Source organism: Papaver somniferum, unplaced genomic scaffold, assembly GCF_003573695.1.
Source record: "Papaver somniferum cultivar HN1 unplaced genomic scaffold, ASM357369v1 unplaced-scaffold_116, whole genome shotgun sequence".
Lineage (NCBI taxonomy): Eukaryota > Viridiplantae > Streptophyta > Magnoliopsida > Ranunculales > Papaveraceae > Papaver > Papaver somniferum.
In genome coordinates this window covers 5,550-27,411 of record NW_020620603.1, presented here as the reverse complement: position 1 = coordinate 27,411, position 21,862 = coordinate 5,550, and the positions used below count along the sequence as shown (strand labels likewise).

The 21,862-nt window shown below is 37.1% G+C and overlaps 1 pseudogene; it reads left to right on the top strand.

Moving 5' to 3' along the window:
• Positions 1-1,134: 1,134 nt before the first annotated feature.
• Positions 1,135-3,567, top strand: LOC113329375 (annotated as a pseudogene).
• The last annotated feature ends 18,295 nt before the right edge of the window (positions 3,568-21,862 follow it).

The following is a 21,862-nucleotide window of genomic DNA, read 5'->3' as shown; positions in this document are numbered from 1 at the left end:
TTCATCATACGAGCCATCTCCTCCGAATCATCATTCGTAATGGTGGGGGGGACAGAATTTCCAGTTCGCTGCAAGGAGGAATCGCATACCTCCATTCCAAAGAGATGCAGCAAAACCTACTTCGGATGAAATAAAATTAGTCTATCTTTTCTTTCTTCAGTGTGTACCTTTATATATATTTCCTAATTAAACAGATTCCCAAATGGAGTCCAAAAGGAGATTTTTTCCATTTCCTGCCGTAGCCCTAAAGATGGGAATGTTGTTTTCTTTTTAACCTTCTGACATTGAAGTCTACTTTCCATGTGAAGGATACGTCGGTGCCGGATTCTGGTGGTGATGCCGACCTGTCCGTACTCTCTTATCGACCAACTTTTGACGGACTTCAAAATTTTGTTGAAGGCATCTATTTTTATATCTCTAATGACATCTTGCAGCTTAGACCGATACGTCCTCTGCATGCTGCGCAAGTGGTAGACCCATTTACAAGCTGTCAAGCTCCTTCAAGTGTTCCATAAAAACGTAAAAAGTAAACTGACTTGACATTCGCTGATTCATATAATAGCCTAGACATCATTATTATTATTATTTGAAATGAATGGCAACAACAGCAACATTCCCTTGTATATAATAAATTCCAAAACATTAACAACGTAACAAAGAGTATCAAATTCTCCTTTATACCACAAACCCACTCAAAAACAACGCATAAATTCTACATAGGTATATATATATATATAAGTGATAAAATGCTTATATAGCTACTTTTATATTATTCCAAGTGAATGCCAAGAAAGTCGATTCTCACCCTATTTGTTAATAATAAATAGAATGAAGAGAGAATGAAAGTAAGTTTTGGAGTATCTATTATAATGGATCTTTAGAATGATGTAACATCTTGATATCGAGTTACGCGTACAAGATCTGTAATTTAACCCGTAACTTGCTCCTTGCGGGGATGTCAAGTGAACCTGTGGTGTGCTCTCGCGCAGCGAGTGTAGCCACCCCACTTTTAATTGATCAAAAAAAAAAAACATCTTGACAAGCCAGTCGCTCCATTTATAATCTTTTAAGAACAAGACATAGGTTTTTGGTGAGCTTCAACTAAAAAAACCTTAACTTGGGCAGGGAAAAAGAATGGCCAGTATTGTTGCTGACAAGGTTTTTGGGGTATTCTGCATTGTAACAGCCGACATAAAGCTGAAGGAGCTTCTTTTCTTATCTGATTCAGTTCAATCTTGTCTCGAAATATTTCACAACAATATTAGTGCATCAACCAAAGTACCTAACGTCTCTCTTTTACAGATTGGTTATTAAGTTTCTATCTACCATCTATTTACAACTTTTTTTATTATCTTTTTTCTCCTAAAGAAGTTTTTATTATTTTCTTTTTCTCCTAAAACAGATTAATTTATTATTCTTTTTTCTCCTAAAGAAAAAGTTATTATTGTCTAAATTAATTTGATTGATAAAATGTTGTTACTAATTCAAGAAATTAACTACATCAATACGGTAGGCAAGCGAACAACAAACTACGCCGCAAACTCTTTTTGAATTATAAATCATATTCCTTTAAAAGCAACTTATGTGGACTCTTTTAAGTTTAATTGAAATTAATTACACAACGCCATTTTCTTTAAATTTAGTTACTTCGTAGAATGCTAAAACTTTTGTATGCTTATGGAAATGTCAGGTTGAAGTGACGATTGTTGATGTTTCGGCTAATAAGAAAGAAAAGAGAAGAGCTTTAATAATTTTCCATTTGTAACAAGAGAGGAGATTTTATCTTCTTATTATGGAACTGACAATCAACAACAAGAACCGTCAGAAATTATTCTTCCTACCGACAGAGGTGAAGCAATTGTTGTTATGAGCAAAGCACTCGAACTATTCCTTAAGAAAAATCTCGACAATAAAATCCTCGCTGGAGCAATCGGACTCGGAGGTAGTGGAGGAGCATCTTTAATATCGCACGCTTTGAAATCTCTTCCATTAGGAATTCCAAAGTTCATTGTGTCAACTCTTGCTAGTGGTAATACTAGTCACTATATTGGTACGTCGGATTTGATATTAATCCCGTCTGTGGTAGATATTTGTGGGATTAATAGCATAAGCCGGGTTTTCTATTCTAATGTTGGAGCGGCGTTTGCTGGAATGGTGGTAGGAAGAATTTCCGGACTCAAAGATGCTATTTCAATAATGACTAAAAAACCCATTATTGGTATAACCATGAATGGCGTGACAACAATATGTGTGAATTCTGTCAAGGAGAAACTTGAGAAACAAGGGTTTGAAACACTGATTTTTCATGCCATGGGTCTTGGTGGTAAAGCTATGGAAGATTTGGTTGCAAGTGGATTCATACAGGTACATTCATATGGGTTGTCACTAGCTACGGTGTAAAATTTATGGTTAAAGACCGGGGCAGATGGACTTTCCCATAAACAATCAAAGGAGACTCTCTTTAGTGTTTTTATCCACACCATATGGTTTATCTTTTCTATGCAATGAATTTTAATCGATTCATAATGAATTTTTTCAGGGTGTTTTGGACGACGACGGAGGTAGCCGATTATCTTGTGGGAGGTATCATGGCTTGTGACAGCTATCGTTTTGATCATATAATAGAGAAGAAGATCCCTTTAGTTATGAGCCTCGGGGGGTGGATTTTGTGGTGCTCGGACCTATGCACACGGTGCCATTAGAATTTCGCCAAAGAAAGCTGCTTAAACACAATGAGCAGGTGAATCACAACTTTTTAAATATAATTATATTTTTTCACGTATTGTGATTATAGTACCATTATTTCCTAAATTTAAATATAATTAGAGTATATTTTTTCTGTAGATTTCAGCAATGAGAACCACGATAGATGAAAACAAGAGAATTGCTACCATTATTTTTGGTGACTTTGTATGCGTTCTGTAATGTCGTAAAATTTTATTAGCATGTCACTGGTAGCTGCCACATGAGTACAATGCCACTAGGGTTAACCTGTATCATTAATATAAAGGGGGGGAAATCTTGTTCTTGATAGGATACATGTTTCGTGATAGTCAAGACTCTTTGTAAACTGGTTGCAATCCGAAGTTATCGTGTTTTGGATTGATGAAATTTGAGATCACGCATGGCATGAAACAACTGGTTTTCTTCTTAAGCATGATGTTATTATGTCAATGCTTATGGATTCTTTGTCTAATGCTGATCAAATTTGGACTTGTCGTATTCAACCTTATGATGTTATTATGTCAATGCTTATGATGTTAACTTGGTACATTGGCTATGTATATGCAAATGAACCAGAATGGCGCCTGAATTGCTTAGCGTATCAGTAACCCACGTATGCAGCTCAACACTGTTGTCAAAAATCTCCTTCAAACAACAATTGGATTATCTTGTGTTAGGAGTTTTTGGTAAAATATAATCTGCAGGATTGCAGATATAATCTAATATTTCACTGTTCAATTTGATAGGGATCTCCAGAACAACAAGTTGACAGAGCCAATCCCTCCTCAACAAGTTGACATGCGTACGGACTTGGCTAAAAGACTGCAGCAAATGAGTAGTTGAATGTGGGTAATCGGTATAATTTCCTAACAAGTTAACGACATTTTCAGATTAAGATCCAGAAATATATTAGTAATCAAAAGTTGATATTTTGTGTCATCACCATACCATCCTTTCAAAGATAAATCTCTTCCCCTGCACTGTTGGAATCTGAATATGAATCTACACTGGGATAGTAGGCCAAAGTAAGACTATCCTCCAAGACATCCCATCCACCTTTAGCTATGAACATCTCCGGGCACTCTCTCATTTCTCTCACAATTTCATTCCAGTTTGGCCTTAAAATGTTCACATAGTACTTGACATTTTCACTGTTCAGACAATCTTTTATGCCAGTAAGAAATTTCAAGGGAATTGAGCGGAGTTGAAGAACCTCACGCTCAAAGTCTTTAAATATGACTGTTATTTCGACTTTATCAAGTCCAATGCGCGCCAGGTTAACAAGATGGATGTCCCATAGTGGTACCACAAGGTAAGGTGGTTCTTTGAGCAGCACAACCAGGTTATAACGAGTCAGGGCACAGCTAGTTGGTGCACATGTGGGAAGATCAGCAGCATCAAATTGGAACTCGTCAAGCGCCTGAAAATATATAGGTGTAAAAGGAAGTTCACTCTCGCAAGTCCCCGCTGAGTTTCTTCAACTGTGTGGATGAAGTTTTTTAAATCTTCGTTACGGACTCTTTCCATATTTTTGTAACTCAGTGGCACCACACGGATCTGGATATCCTTTGTCTCTGAATTTCCGGTCTTGATGGGGCGCTTCAAGTGGAATTGCATGAGAGGCGGCTGCATCTCGTTTCCGAGACCATAGAAACACCATTCTACATTATACATTCATGCAGAATACGGTCCGAGTATTCGAACCCGTTTACATGAGCTTCAATGGTGCCGGTGCCGCAGCAACTATGATCTATCAGATCCGCCAATTATGACCTGATGTATCCTCGCAACCCTGTCGGTCGTCATGCTTCTGCAGCCTCTCTTGATAAACGTCACTTAACCTTGTCATCGGTGGACCTCCGCAAGAACTATCTGTTGTCATGGACTGGCATCTCATGAGAAGTAATCTCCTTGACAAGTGACCAAGTTTTGCCTGATTAATCATACGAGCCTCCTCCTCGGAATTCTCGATTAACACCATTGCAAAGAGGCGCAGCAAAATCTACGATGATGATTTTATTAAACAAACAATTAGAGTAAATAAATCACAACAACACAAAAGGGATCTCTTCTTGCTCTCTCCACAGACAATAAATTAAATTATATGCGTCTCGCTCTCGACAGATCGAAAACAAAAAATTGGTCTCTTCAGAGTGTGCCTTTATATATATATATATATATAGGTTCCTCACCGAGATTTAACCTCTACAAGCCTACTTATGATTAAAAAATTCTTTTATTTTGTTTTAGAGATTCTTATTTTTTGGGTGCATTATTTAAAGGAGATTTTACTGTAGTTTCCTAAGTTGGACCGATTCCTAACTGGAGTCCAAATCAGAGATGCTTTCCTGATTGAGGTTGTTAATCATGACTTTTATGTGGCCTTAACGGATTGGATGCTTTGTCAACTGCTGAGGATCCTTTCGTTTCTCCCCCCCGCCTCTTATGGCTATATTAATCGCCTATAAGATAGTATAGCGTAAAGTGGATTGATGCTTACATTTTGAGTTCTTTGGCATTCTAGGAGTGATTTATAAGTATTGCTTTTGAATTTGTGGGGATCAATCGAAAGTGTAAGCCTGCTTGTACTTCGTTTGATCCTAATGTGAAATTGTTTAAGAACACTGGAGAAAGTGTTAGACAATCTGAATATGCTAGTATAATTGGAAGTCTGCGTTATGCAACTGATTGTACAAGACCAGACATTGCATATGCAGTGGGAGTTCTGTGCAGGTTTACCAGTAATCCTAGTTTGGAACACTGGGATGCTATTGAGAGGGTTATGCGGTATCTGAAAAGAACCACAAACCTAGGATTACACTATAAGAGGCATCCCACAGTCCTTGAAGGATTTAACGATGCTAATTGGAATACTCTTTCAGATGATTCCAAGGCCACCAGTGGATATGTTTTTACTATTGCTGGGGGCGCTGTATCTTGGAGATCAAAGAAACAGACAATTATAGCCCAATCTACGATGGAGGCTGAATTGATGGCACTAGCAGCAGCTAGTGAAGAAGCAGGATGGCTGAAGAGTCTGTTATCAGACATTCCAGTATGGGAAAAACCGATACCAGCCACTTTGATCCACTGCGATAGTACCGCGGCTATCGGAGTAGTAGAGAACTGTTATAATAACAGTAAGAATCGACAGATACGTCGAAAGCACGACACAGTTAGAGAATTTCTCACAACTGGTGTTGTTAGAGTAGATCATGTAAGGTCTGAAGGAAATATAGCTGATACTTTGACGAAAGGATTAGCAAGAGAAAAGGTATGGAATATCTCTAAAAGTATGGGACTTTTGCCCGTGAGAAGTTGAGTCATTTGTAATGGATACCCAACCTAGAAATAGGTTCAAAGGGACTAGACGAAGTTACAAATAATATGATAGAGTCATGCATTCCCATAGCATGATATCCTGAAGTGGGAAACAGGTTGAGTGTTTAAACTCTTAATGATGTCTATAGCTCTTAAGTTAAGAGTGGCATATACAGGAGTATCCTTGATAGACTCACCTACACGAATGTGAAGGTGTGGCCGCCTTCTATGAGAACTTGGGCATTTCTCTAGATCGTTCGTTAAGAAAGGGATAAGCACATGGCCCTAATGTGCAAAATTAAGAACTTTACTCTAAGATATAGTTGTGTGTGTTGTATAATCTATTATTAGTTAGAGTTCAAGACGAGAGTCACTCTAGTTACCTGATACTTAGAAAGTTCAACACTATGTAGAGGTTCAAGTCGAAAGGCACCTTTGCTTATGCACAACTGTATAGCACTTGCTCAATGTTTTAAAATATAAGTGGGGGATTGTTGGGGTATATATTTAAAAACATAGTTTTGTAATAATATGCCAAAATTAGAGAGATAGTATGGTGGCATTGTTTTGAGCTCCCACACTATAGGCATGGGTTCAATTCCCACCCCACACAATTTCACTAGGGTATATACTATTTATACTATATATTATATTACATTAGTCCGGGAGCGGGGCCTTGGGGCCTTATACTGAAATTTATCAAACTAATGGCATTATACATGAAAGAACTGCACCATATAATCCTCAAATGAATGGGAAAGCTGAAAGAAAGAATCGTACTCTTACTGAATTGACTGTTGCTTGTTTGCTTAGCTCTGGTGCTGCTTCTCATTGGTGGGGTGAATGTTTGCTGACTGTTTGCCATGTTTTGAACCGCATTCCTAATAATAAAACCATGATATCTCCTTATGAACTTTGGAGAAATAGAAAACCTAATGTCTCTTATTTTAGAGTTTGGGGTTGCTTAGCTTTTGTTAGAAAACCTGATCCTAAAAGACATAAGTTAGAAAGTAGAGCTTATGAATGTGTTTTTATTGGTTATGCTCAAAACAGTAAAGCTTATAGGTTCTTTGATATTAATAATAAGGTTATTATTGAATCTATTGATGTTGATTTCTTTGAAGAGAGATTTCCTTTTAAATCTAGAAATAGTGGGGGTTCTTTAGGCAACGAGAGAACGTAGACTTCTTTGATACTTATTCTCCTGTTACTAGATTAACATCTATACGTGTTTTGATTGCTGCTGCCGCTGCTCATAATCTTGTTATTCACCAAATGGATGTTAAAACTGCCTTTTTGAATGGTGAACTAGAAGAGGAAATTTATATGGAACAACCTGAAGGTTTTGTAATTCCTGGACAAGAACAGAAAGTATGTAAGCTAGAAAAATCCCTTTATGGTTTAAAACAAGCTCCTAAACAGTGTCATGAGAAATTTGATAATTTAATGATTTCACATAACTTCAGAATAAACGAGGGTGACAAATGCATCTATTATAAATTTGAGAATGACGTGTGTGTGATTGTTTGCTTGTATGTGGATGATTTGCTGATATTTGGTTCCAATTTATCTGTTGTCAATGAAACTAAAGGTATGCTTAGTTCGAATTTTGACATGAAAGATTTGGGTGAAGCTAGTGTAATCTTGGGAATCAAAATAACTAGAACTAGTAGTGGTATTTGTTTGGATCAATCTCACTACATTGAAAAAATTCTGAGAAAGTATGAATATTTTGATTGTAAGCCTGCTTGTACTCCGTTTGATCCTAATGTGAAATTGTTTAAGAACACTGGAGAAAGTGTTAGACAATCTGAATATGCTAGTATAATTGGAAGTCTGCGTTATGCAACTGATTGTACAAGACCAGACATTGCATATGCAGTGGGAGTTCTGTGCAGGTTTACCAGTAATCCTAGTTTGGAACACTGGGATGCTATTGAGAGGGTTATGCGGTATCTGAAAAGAACCACAAACCTAGGATTACACTATAAGAGGCATCCCTCAGTCCTTGAAGGATTTAGCGATGCTAATTGGAATACTCTTTCAGATGATTCCAAGGCCACCAGTGGATATGTTTTTACTATTGCTGGGGGCGCTGTATCTTGGAGATCAAAGAAACAGACAATTATAGCCCAATCTACGATGGAGGCTGAATTGATGGCACTAGCAGCAGCTAGTGAAGAAGCAGGATGGCTGAAGAGTCTGTTATCAGACATTCCAGTATGGGAAAAACCGATACCAGCCACTTTGATCCACTGCGATAGTACCGCGGCTATCGGAGTAGTAGAGAACTGTTATAATAACAGTAAGAATCGACAGATACGTCGAAAGCACGACACAGTTAGAGAATTTCTCACAACTGGTGTTGTTAGAGTAGATCATGTAAGGTCTGAAGGAAATATAGCTGATACTTTGACGAAAGGATTAGCAAGAGAAAAGGTATGGAATATCTCTAAAAGTATGGGACTTTTTCCCGTGAGAAGTTGAGTCATTTGTAATGGATACCCAACCTAGAAATAGGTTCAAAGGGACTAGACGAAGTTACAAATAATATGATAGAGTCATGCATTCCCATAGCATGATATCCTGAAGTAGGAAACAGGTTGAGTGTTTAAACTCTTAATGATGTCTATAGCTCTTAAGTTAAGAGTGGGATATACAGGAGTATCCTTGATAGACTCACCTATACGAATGTGAAGGTGTGGCCGCCTTCTATGAGAACTTGGGCATTTCTCTAGATCGTTCGTTAAGAAAGGGATAAGCACATGGCCCTAATGTGCAAAATTAAGAACTTTACTCTAAGATATAGTTGTGTGTGTTGTATAATCTATTATTAGTTAGAGTTCAAGACGAGAGTCACTCTAGTTACCTGATACTTAGAAAGTTCAACACTATGTAGAGGTTCAAGTCGAAAGGCACCTTTGCTTATGCACAACTGTATAGCACTTGCTCAATGTTTTAAAATATAAGTGGGGGATTGTTGGGGTATATATTTAAAAACATAGTTTTGTAATAATATGCCAAAGTTAGAGAGATAGTATGGTGGAATTGTTTTGAGCTCCCACACTATAGGCATGGGTTCAATTCCCACCCCACACAATTTCACTAGGGTATATACTATATATTATATTACATTAGTCCGGGAGCGGGGCCTTGGGGGTCTTGGGAGGTCTGCTGATCCAGAAACAATTTTTTTGCTGTTTTTAACTTAAATTTTCAAAACGTATTAAGATAATTATATCATGATTAATTACAGTTAATGTTGAAATTTTAATACGGCCGTTTTTTTGCTGTTACAAAGAAATTTAATTGGCATTTAATCGAAAATTAATTTTCCATTAATTCCATTGATTCTTTTTGATTATAAAAAAAAAAAAACTGGTTTCTGGAAGAAAAAATATAGAACGTTATTTTTATTTCGTCAAGTTCTCTGAGCAAGTGTTGTTGAAAGAGTTACTATTGATTCGATTTCTCAGTGCAGAGAAATCGAAAGAGATAAGCTGTTTTATCCCATAGGGTTTCGACAAAAAACTGACTGCTAGCACAATCAAGAGGCAGAGTCGCGAAACACCTTAAAGATAGCGACCTAGTACGCGACTCAGCGGTTTCTTTGTGTGATTTGATTATAGTGCTTTGTTTCCAACAATTTTAAGGTGGTTCGTTTCTGCTATGGAGAATGAAAAGAAGCGCGTTGATGATACCAACAAGCCTTTCAAATTTGAAGGGTTGCATTTCAGAAGATGGAAGCTGAAGATGTTCTTTTATCTCAAACTGATGAAGCTGCATATGATTGTGTCGAGTGTTCATCCTGGAACCCTGGAACCTGCTGCTGATAAGACTGCTGCTGTTGCTGCTGGCGGTGGTGCTGCTACAGATCCACCTCCTACCGGTGGTGTTGAAGAAGTTCTTTCTCAAACTCCCGAGGAAAAACAAAAGGCCATCGACAAATGGATCGATAATGACTTTGATTGCAAAAACTACATTCTTAATGCATTATCTGACGATTTATATGAGTATTATTCAACTTTTGAAACTGCTAAAGTTGTATGGGATGCATTACAGAAAAAATATGACACCGAGGAAGCGGGTTCAAAGAAATATGCTGTGAGCCGGTATGTGAGATACCAAATGGTGGATGATAGATCAGTTGTTGCACAGGCTCATGAACTTCAAAAAATTTACCACGAAATTGTGGCCGAAGGTATGAAAACTGATGAACAATTTCAAGTTTCTGTAATGATTGACAAGTTACCACCTAGCTGGAAAGATTTTCGTAATACTTTGCGTCACAAGACTAAAGAATTTTCTCTTGAAAGTTTGATTGTTAAGCTCAGGGTTGAGGAAGAAGCTCGGAAACAAGATAAGAAGGAAGAGATTCTCATTGTTTCTAACAATAAGACTCATCCGAATTTAAAACCTAAGAAAAGGGATATGAAACCTAACCCGAACCAGAAGAAATGAGGAAGGCCTAATCAAAACAAGAACCAACACCCATCGAAAAATGGACAGAATTCCAATTCTGAATTTCTTTGTTATATCTGTAATAAACCAAACCACATGGCTAGGAATTGCAGATTTAACAAGGAAAAGAATAACGCACAAGCTAATGCTGTGGGTGACGTTATAATTGCCATGGTCTCTGATCCAGAGTTCTACATGGTTGGTGGATCTGATGGGTGGTGGATAGACAGTGGTGCTTCGCGTCATTGTTGTTTTGATAGGTCCATGTTTAAGACTTATGCTGAAACCAAGGACAAGAAAGTGTTATTGGGAGACTCCCACAGCACTATGGTGAAAGGTTCTGGTACGGTAGAGTTGAAGTTTACTTCTGGGAAGACACTCATGCTGAAAGATGTCCTTCACACTCCAGAAATGAGAAAGAACCTTGTTTCCGGCTATCTTCTCAACAAGGCTGGGTTGTATCAAACTATTGGGTCTGATATTTACACTATAACTAAGAATAAGAATTTTGTAGGAAAGGGTTATGCTACTGATGGAATGTTTAAGCTTAATGTTGATGCTATGAATAAAATTGATTCTTCTGCTTATATGGTTTGCAATTTTAATGTTTGGCATGGTAGGCTTTGTCATGTGGGTAAAAAAGTTAGTAAATAACATGAGTAAGTTAGGTGTCCTCCCTGAATTTTCTGAAAATGATTTTGAAAAATGTGAATACTGTAGTCAAGCAAAAATAACCAAGACTTCACATAAATCTGTTGTAAGAGAATCGAAACCACTAGACTTAATACATTCTGATTTGTGTGAATATGAAGGTATCCTAACTAGAAATGGCAAGAGGTATATCATGACGTTCATTGATGATTGTTCTAATTATACTTATGTTTATTTGTTGAGCCATAAGAACGAAGCTATTGAAAAGTTTAAGATTTTTATTGCTGAAATTGAAAATCAATTTGGTAGGAAAATTAAGAGATTTCGTAGTGATAGAGGCACTGAATATGATTCTTCTCCTTTTACTGAAATTTATCAAACTAATGGCATTATACATGAAAGAACTGCACCATATAATCCTCAAATGAATGGGAAAGCTGAAAGAAAGAATCGTACTCTTACTGAATTGACTGTTGCTTGTTTGCTTAGCTCTGGTGCTGCTTCTCATTGGTGGGGTGAATGTTTGCTGACTGTTTGCCATGTTTTGAACCGCATTCCTAATAATAAAACCATGATATCTCCTTATGAACTTTGGAGAAATAGAAAACCTAATGTCTCTTATTTTAGAGTTTGGGGTTGCTTAGCTTTTGTTAGAAAACCTGATCCTAAAAGATATAAGTTAGAAAGTAGAGCTTATGAATGTGTTTTTATTGGTTATGCTCAAAACAGTAAAGCTTATAGGTTCTTTGATATTAATAATAAGGTTATTATTGAATCTATTGATGTTGATTTCTTTGAAGAGAGATTTCCTTTTAAATCTAGAAATAGTGGGGGTAATAGTGGGGGTTCTTTATCTAGTGTTTTACCTAGAGCTGATTCTGAACATAGATTAGAAGAACCTAGAAGTGCAGAAACTAGGATCACTGAAGTTGAACCTAGAAGAAGTAAAAGAGCTAGGACTGACACAAGAGATCCTGATTTTGAATTTTATGCCGTAGAGGAAGAACCTTCTAATTTACAAGAGGCGTTCAGTTCTGCAGAGTCTAGTTTCTGGCAAGAAGCTGTAGATAATGAATGGGATTCTCATATGTCTAATGGAACTTGGCGTATAGTAGATTTACCTCCTGGTTGTAAGCCTATAGGTTGTAAATGGGTTTTGAAAAGGAAACTAAAGCCTGATGGAACAATAGAGAAGCACAAAGCCAGACTGGTTGCTAAAGGATTTAGGCAACGAGAGAACGTAGACTTCTTTGATACTTATTCTCCTGTTACTAGATTAACATCTATACGTGTTTTGATTGCTGTTGCCGCTGCTCATAATCTTGTTATTCACCAAATGGATGTTAAAACTGCCTTTTTGAATGGTGAACTAGAAGAGGAAATTTATATGGAACAACCTGAAGGTTTTGTAATTCCTGGACAAGAACAGAAAGTATGTAAGCTAGAAAAATCCCTTTATGGTTTAAAACAAGCTCCTAAACATTGGCATGAGAAATTTGATAATTTAATGATTTCACATAACTTCAGAATAAACGAGGGTGACAAATGCATCTATTATAAATTTGAGAATGATGTGTGTGTGATTGTTTGCTTGTATGTGGATGATTTGCTGATATTTGGTTCCAATTTATCTGTTGTCAATGAAACTAAAGGTATGCTTAGTTCGAATTTTGACATGAAAGATTTGGGTGAAGCTAGTGTAATCTTGGGAATCAAAATAACTAGAACTAGTAGTGGTATTTGTTTGGATCAATCTCACTACATTGAAAAAATTCTGATAAAGTATGAATATTTTGATTGTAAGCCTGCTTGTACTCCGTTTGATCCTAATGTGAAATTGTTTAAGAACACTGGAGAAAGTGTTAGACAATCTGAATATGCTAGTATAATTGGAAGTCTGCGTTATGCAACTGATTGTACAAGACCAGACATTGCATATGCAGTGGGAGTTCTGTGCAGGTTTACCAGTAATCCTAGTTTGGAACACTGGGATGCTATTGAGAGGGTTATGCGGTATCTGAAAAGAACCACAAACCTAGGATTACACTATAAGAGGCATCCCGCAGTCCTTGAAGGATTTAGCGATGCTAATTGGAATACTCTTTCAGATGATTCCAAGGCCACCAGTGGATATGTTTTTACTATTGCTGGGGGCGCTGTATCTTGGAGATCAAAGAAACAGACAATTATAGCCCAATCTACGATGGAGGCTGAATTGATGGCACTAGCAGCAGCTAGTGAAGAAGCAGGATGGCTGAAGAGTCTGTTATCAGACATTCCAATATGGGAAAAACCGATACCAGCCACTTTGATCCACTGCGATAGTACCGCGGCTATCGGAGTAGTAGAGAACTGTTATAATAACAGTAAGAATCGACAGATACGTCGAAAGCACGACACAGTTAGAGAATTTCTCACAACTGGTGTTGTTAGAGTAGATCATGTAAGGTCTGAAGGAAATATAGCTGATACTTTGACGAAAGGATTAGCAAGATAAAAGGTATGGAATATCTCTAAAAGTATGGGACTTTTGCCCGTGAGAAGTTGAGTCATTTGTAATGGATACCCAACCTAGAAATAGGTTCAAAGGGACTAGACGAAGTTACAAATAATATGATAGAGTCATGCATTCCCATAGCATGATATCCTGAAGTAGGAAACAGGTTGAGTGTTTAAACTCTTAATGATGTCTATAGCTCTTAAGTTAAGAGTGGGATATACAGGAGTATCCTTGATAGACTCACCTATACGAATGTGAAGGTGTGGCCGCCTTCTATGAGAACTTGGGCATTTCTCTAGATCGTTCGTTAAGAAAGGGATAAGCACATGGCCCTAATGTGCAAAATTAAGAACTTTACTCTAAGATATAGTTGTGTGTGTTGTATAATCTATTATTAGTTAGAGTTCAAGACGAGAGTCACTCTAGTTACCTGATACTTAGAAAGTTCAACACTATGTAGAGGTTCAAGTCGAAAGGCACCTTTGCTTATGCACAACTGTATAGCACTTGCTCAATGTTTTAAAATATAAGTGGGGGATTGTTGGGGTATATATTTAAAAACATAGTTTTGTAATAATATGCCAAAGTTAGAGAGATAGTATGGTGGCATTGTTTTGAGCTCCCACACTATAGGCATGGGTTCAATTCCCACCCCACACAATTTCACTAGGGTATATACAATTTATACTATATATTATATTACATTAGTCCGGGAGCGGGGCCTTGGGGGTCTTGGAAGGTCTGCTGATCCAGAAACAATTTTTTTGCTGTTTTTAACTTAAATTTTCAAAACGTATTAAGATAATTATATCATGATTAATTACAGTTAATGTTGAAATTTTAATACGGCCGTTTTTTTGCTGTTACAAAGAAATTTAATTGGCATTTAATCGAGAATTAATTTTCCATTAATTCCATTGATTCTTTTTGATTATAAAAAAAAAAAAACTGGTTTCTGGAAGAAAAAATATAGAACGTTATTTTTATTTCGTCAAGTTCTCTGAGCAAGTGTTGTTGAAAGAGTTACTATTGATTCGATTTCTCAGTGCAGAGAAATCGAAAGAGATAAGCTGTTTTATCCCATAGGGTTTCGACAAAAAACTGACTGCTAGCACAATCAAGAGGCAGAGTCGCGAAACACCTTAAAGATAGCGACCTAGTACGCGACTCAGCGGTTTCTTTGTGTGATTTGATTATAGTGCTTTGTTTCCAACAATTTTAAGGTGGTTCGCTTCTGCTATGGAGAATGAAAAGAAGCGCGTTGATGATACCAACAAGCCTTTCAAATTTGAAGGGTTGCATTTCAGAAGATGGAAGCTGAAGATGTTCTTTTATCTCAAACTGATGAAGCTGCATATGATTGTGTCGAGTGTTCATCCTGGAACCCTGGAACCTGCTGCTGATAAGACTGCTGCTGTTGCTGCTGGCGGTGGTGCTGCTACAGATCCACCTCCTACCGGTGGTGTTGAAGAAGTTGTTTCTCAAACTCCCGAGGAAAAACAAAAGGCCATCGACAAATGGATCGATAATGACTTTGATTGCAAAAACTACATTCTTAATGCATTATCTGACGATTTATATGAGTATTATTCAACTTTTGAAACTGCTAAAGATGTATGGGATGCATTACAGAAAAAATATGACACCGAGGAAGCGGGTTCAAAGAAATATGCTGTGAGCCGGTATGTGAGATACCAAATGGTGGATGATAGATCAGTTGTTGCACAGGCTCATGAACTTCAAAAAATTTACCACGAAATTGTGGCCGAAGGTATGAAAACTGATGAACAATTTCAAGTTTCTGTAATGATTGACAAGTTACCACCTAGCTGGAAAGATTTTCGTAATACTTTGCGTCACAAGACTAAAGAATTTTCTCTTGAAAGTTTGATTGTTAAGCTCAGGGTTGAGGAAGAAGCTCGGAAACAAGATAAGAAGGAAGAGATTCTCATTGTTTCTAACAATAAGACTCATCCGAATTTAAAACCGAAGAAAAGGGATATGAAACCTAACCCGAACCAGAAGAAAGGAGGAAGGCCTAATCAAAACAAGAACCAACACCCATCGAAAAATGGACAGAATTCCAATTCTGAATTTCTTTGTTATATCTTTAATAAACCAAACCACATGGCTAGGAATTGCAGATTTAACAAGGAAAAGAATAACGCACAAGCTAATGCTGTGGGTGACGTTATAATTGCCATGGTCTCTGATCCAGAGTTCTACATGGTTGGTGGATCTGATGGGTGGTGGATAGACAGTGGTGCTTCGCGTCATTGTTGTTTTGATAGGTCCATGTTTAAGACTTATGCTGAAACCAAGGACAAGAAAGTGTTATTGGGAGACTCCCACAGCACTATGGTGAAAGGTTCTGGTACGGTAGAGTTGAAGTTTACTTCTGGGAAGACACTCATGCTGAAAGATGTCCTTCACACTCCAGAAATGAGAAAGAACCTTGTTTCCGGCTATCTTCTCAACAAGGCTGGGTTGTATCAAACTATTGGGTCTGATATTTACACTATAACTAAGAATAAGAATTTTGTAGGAAAGGGTTATGCTACTGATGGAATGTTTAAGCTTAATGTTGATGCTATGAATAAAATTGATTCTTCTGCTTATATGGTTTGCAATTTTAATGTTTGGCATGGAAGGCTTTGTCATGTGGGTAAAAAGTTAGTAAATAACATGAGTAAGTTAGGTGTCCTCCCTGAATTTTCTGAAAATGATTTTGAAAAATGTGAATACTGTAGTCAAGCAAAAATAACCAAGACTTCACATAAATCTGTTGTAAGAGAATCGAAACCACTAGACTTAATACATTCTGATTTGTGTGAATATGAAGGTATCCTAACTAGAAATGGCAAGAGGTATATCATGACGTTCATTGATGATTGTTCTAATTATACTTATGTTTATTTGTTGAGCCATAAGAACGAAGCTATTGAAAAGTTTAAGATTTTTATTGCTGAAATTGAAAATCAATTTGGTAGGAAAATTAAGAGATTTCGTAGTGTTAGAGGCACTGAATATGATTCTTCTCCTTTTACTGAAATTTATCAAACTAATGGCATTATACATGAAAGAACTGCACCATATAATCCTCAAATGAATGGGAAAGCTGAAAGAAAGAATCGTACTCTTACTGAATTGACTGTTGCTTGTTTGCTTAGCTCTGGTGCTGCTTCTCATTGGTGGGGTGAATGTTTGCTGACTGTTTGCCATGTTTTGAACCGCATTCCTAATAATAAAACCATGATATCTCCTTATGAACTTTGGAGAAATAGAAAACCTAATGTCTCTTATTTTAGAGTTTGGGGTTGCTTAGCTTTTGTTAGAAAACCTGATCCTAAAAGACATAAGTTAGAAAGTAGAGCTTATGAATGTGTTTTTATTGGTTATGCTCAAAACAGTAAAGCTTATAGGTTCTTTGATATTAATAATAAGGTTATTATTGAATCTATTGATGTTGATTTATTTGAAGAGAGATTTCCTTTTAAATCTAGAAATAGTGGGGGTAATAGTGGGGGTTCTTTATCTAGTGTTTTACCTAGAGCTGATTCTGAACATAGATTAGAAGAACCTAGAAGTGCAGAAACTAGGATCACTGAAGTTGAACCTAGAAGAAGTAAAAGAGCTAGGACTGACACAAGAGATCCTGATTTTGAATTTTATGCCGTAGAGGAAGAACCTTCTAATTTACAAGAGGCGTTCATTTCTGCAGAGTCTAGTTTCTGGCAAGAAGCTGTAGATAATGAATGGGATTCTCATATGTCTAATGGAACTTGGCGTATAGTAGATTTACCTCCTGGTTGTAAGCCTATAGGTTGTAAATGGGTTTTGAAAAGGAAACTAAAGCCTGATGGAACAATAGAGAAGCACAAAGCTAGACTGGTTGCTAAAGGATTTAGGCAACGAGAGAACGTAGACTTCTTTGATACTTATTCTCCTGTTACTAGATTAACATCTATACGTGTTTTGATTGTTGTTGCCGCTGCTCATAATCTTGTTATTCACCAAATGGATGTTAAAACTGCCTTTTTGAATGGTGAACTAGAAGAGGAAATTTATATGGAACAACCTGAATATTTTGATTGTAAGCCTGCTTGTACTCCGTTTGATCCTAATGTGAAATTGTTTAAGAACACTGGAGAAAGTGTTAGACAATCTGAATATGCTAGTATAATTGGAAGTCTGCGTTATGCAACTGATTGTACAAGACCAGACATTGCATATGCAGTGGGAGTTCTGTGCAGGTTTACCAGTAATCCTAGTTTGGAACACTGGGATGCTATTGAGAGGGTTATGCGGTATCTGAAAAGAACCACAAACCTAGGATTACACTATAAGAGGCATCCCGCAGTCCTTGAAGGATTTAGCGATGCTAATTGGAATACTCTTTCAGATGATTCCAAGGCCACCAGTGGATATGTTTTTACTATTGCTGGGGGCGCTGTATCTTGGAGATCAAAGAAACAGACAATTATAGCCCAATCTACGATGGAGGCTGAATTGATGGCACTAGCAGCAGCTAGTGAAGAAGCAGGATGGCTGAAGAGTCTGTTATCAGACATTCCAGTATGGGAAAAACCGATACCAGCCACTTTGATCCACTGCGATAGTACCGCGGCTATCGGAGTAGTAGAGAACTGTTATAATAACAGTAAGAATCGACAGATACGTCGAAAGCACGACACAGTTAGAGAATTTCTCACAACTAGTGTTGTTAGAGTAGATCATGTAAGGTCTGAAGGAAATATAGCTGATACTTTGACGAAAGGATTAGCAAGAGAAAAGGTATGGAATATCTCTAAAAGTATGGGACTTTTGCCCGTGAGAAGTTGAGTCATTTGTAATGGATACCCAACCTAGAAATAGGTTCAAAGGGACTAGACGAAGTTACAAATAATATGATAGACTCATGCATTCCCATATCATGATATCCTGAAGTGGGAAACAGGTTGAGTGTTTAAACTCTTAATGATGTCTATAGCTCTTAAGTTAAGAGTGGGATATACAGGAGTATCCTTGATAGACTCACCTATACGAATGTGAAGGTGTGGCCGCCTTCTATGAGAACTTGTGCATTTCTCTAGATCGTTCGTTAAGAAAGGGATAAGCACATGGCCCTAATGTGCAAAATTAAGAACTTTACTCTAAGATATAGTTGTGTGTGTTGTATAATCTATTATTAGTTAGAGTTCAAGACGAGAGTCACTCTAGTTACCTGATACTTAGAAAGTTCAACACTATGTAGAGGTTCAAGTCGAAAGGCACCTTTGCTTATGCACAACTGTATAGCACTTGCTCAATGTTTTAAAATATAAGTGGGGGATTGTTGGGGTATATATTTAAAAACATAGTTTTGTAATAATATGCCAAAGTTAGAGAGATAGTATGGTGGCATTGTTTTGAGCTCCCACACTATAGGCATGGGTTCAATTCCCACCCCACACAATTTCACTAGGGTATATACTATATATTATATTACATTAGTCCGGGAGCGGGGCCTTGGGGGTCTTGGGAGGTCTGCTGATCCATAAACAATTTTTTTTGCTGTTTTTAACTTAAATTTTCAAAACGTATTAAGATAATTATATCATGATTAATTACAGTTAATGTTGAAATTTTAATACGGCCGTTTTTTTGCTGTTACAAAGAAATTTAATTGGCATTTAATCGAAAATTAATTTTCCATTAATTCCATTGATTCTTTTTGATTATAAAAAAAAAAAAACTGGTTTCTGGAAGAGAAAAGATAGAACGTTATTTTTATTTCGTCAAGTTTTCTGAGCAAGTGTTGTTGAAAGAGTTATTATTGATTCGATTTCTCAGTGCAGAGAAATCGAAAGAGATAAGCTGTTTTATCCCATAGGGTTTCGACAAAAAACTGACTGCTAGCACAATCAAGAGGCAGAGTCGCGAAACACCTTAAAGATAGCGACCTAGTACGCGACTCAGCGGTTTCTTTGTGTGATTTGATTATAGTGCTTTGTTTCCAACAATTTTAAGGTGATTCGTTTCTGCTATGGAGAATGAAAAGAAGCGCGTTGATGATACCAACAAGCCTTTCAAATTTGAAGGGTTGCATTTCAGAAGATGGAAGCTGAAGATGTTCTTTTATCTCAAACTGATGAAGCTGCATATGATTGTGTCGAGTGTTCATCCTGGAACCCTGGAACCTGCTGCTGATAAGACTGCTGCTGATAAGGCTGCTGCTGTTGCTGCTGGCGGTGGTGCTGCTACAGATCCACCTCCTACCGGTGGTGTTGAAGAAGTTGTTTCTCAAACTCCCGAGGAAAAACAAAAGGCCATCGACAAATGGATCGATAATGACTTTGATTGCAAAAACTACATTCTTAATGCATTATCTGACGATTTATATGAGTATTATTCAACTTTTGAAACTGCTAAAGATGTATGGGATGCATTACAGAAAAAATATGACACCGAGGAAGCGGGTTCAAAGAAATATGCTGTGAGCCGGTATGTGAGATACCAAATGGTGGATGATAGATCAGTTGTTGCACAGGCTCATGAACTTCAAAAAATTTACCACGAAATTGTGGCCGAAGGTATGAAAACTGATGAACAATTTCAAGTTTCTGTAATGATTGACAAGTTACCACCTAGCTGGAAAGATTTTCGTAATACTTTGCGTCACAAGACTAAAGAATTTTCTCTTGAAAGTTTGATTGTTAAGCTCAGGGTTGAGGAAGAAGCTCGGAAACAAGATAAGAAGGAAGAGATTCTCATTGTTTCTAACAATAAGACTCATCCGAATTTAAAACCTAAGAAAAGGGATATGAAACCTAACCCGAACCAGAAGAAAGGAGGAAGGCCTAATCAAAACAAGAACCAACACCCATCGAAAAATGGACAGAATTCCCATTCTGAATTTCTTTGTTATATCTTTAATAAACCAAACCACATGGCTAGGAATTGCAGATTTAACAAGGAAAAGAATAACGCACAAGCTAATGCTGTGGGTGACGTTATAATTGCCATGGTCTCTGATCCAGAGTTCTACATGGTTGGTGGATCTGATGGGTGGTGGATAGACAGTGGTGCTTCGCGTCATTGTTGTTTTGATAGGTCCATGTTTAAGACTTATGCTGAAACCAAGGACAAGAAAGTGTTATTGGGAGACTCCCACAGCACTATGGTGAAAGGTTCTGGTACGGTAGAGTTGAAGTTTACTTCTGGGAAGACACTCATGCTGAAAGATGTCCTTCACACTCCAGAAATGAGAAAGAACCTTGTTTCCGGCTATCTTCTCAACAAGGCTGGGTTGTATCAAACTATTGGGTCTGATATTTACACTATAACTAAGAATAAGAATTTTGTAGGAAAGGGTTATGCTACTGATGGAATGTTTAAGCTTAATGTTGATGCTATGAATAAAATTGATTTTTCTGCTTATATGGTTTGCAATTTTAATGTTTGGCATGGTAGGCTTTGTCATGTGGGTAAAAAGTTAGTAAATAACATGAGTAAGTTAGGTGTCCTCCCTGAATTTTCTGAAAATGATTTTGAAAAATGTGAATACTGTAGTCAAGCAAAAATAACCAAGACTTCACATAAATCTGTTGTAAGAGAATCGAAACCACTAGACTTAATACATTCTGATTTGTGTGAATATGAAGGTATCCTAACTAGAAATGGCAAGAGGTATATCATGACGTTCATTGATGATTGTTCTAATTATACTTATGTTTATTTGTTGAGCCATAAGAACGAAGCTATTGAAAAGTTTAAGATTTTTATTGCTGAAATTGAAAATCAATTTGGTAGGAAAATTAAGAGATTTCGTAGTGATAGAGGCACTGAATATGATTCTTCTCCTTTTACTGAAATTTATCAAACTAATGGCATTATACATGAAAGAACTGCACCATATAATCCTCAAATGAATGGGAAAGCTGAAAGAAAGAATCGTACTCTTACTGAATTGACTGTTGCTTGTTTGCTTAGCTCTGGTGCTGCTTCTCATTGGTGGGGTGAATGTTTGCTGACTGTTTGCCATGTTTTGAACCGCATTCCTAATAATAAAACCATGATATCTCCTTATGAACTTTGGAGAAATAGAAAACCTAATGTCTCTTATTTTAGAGTTTGGGGTTGCTTAGCTTTTGTTAGAAAACCTGATCCTAAAAGACATAAGTTAGAAAGTAGAGCTTATGAATGTATTTTTATTGGTTATGCTCA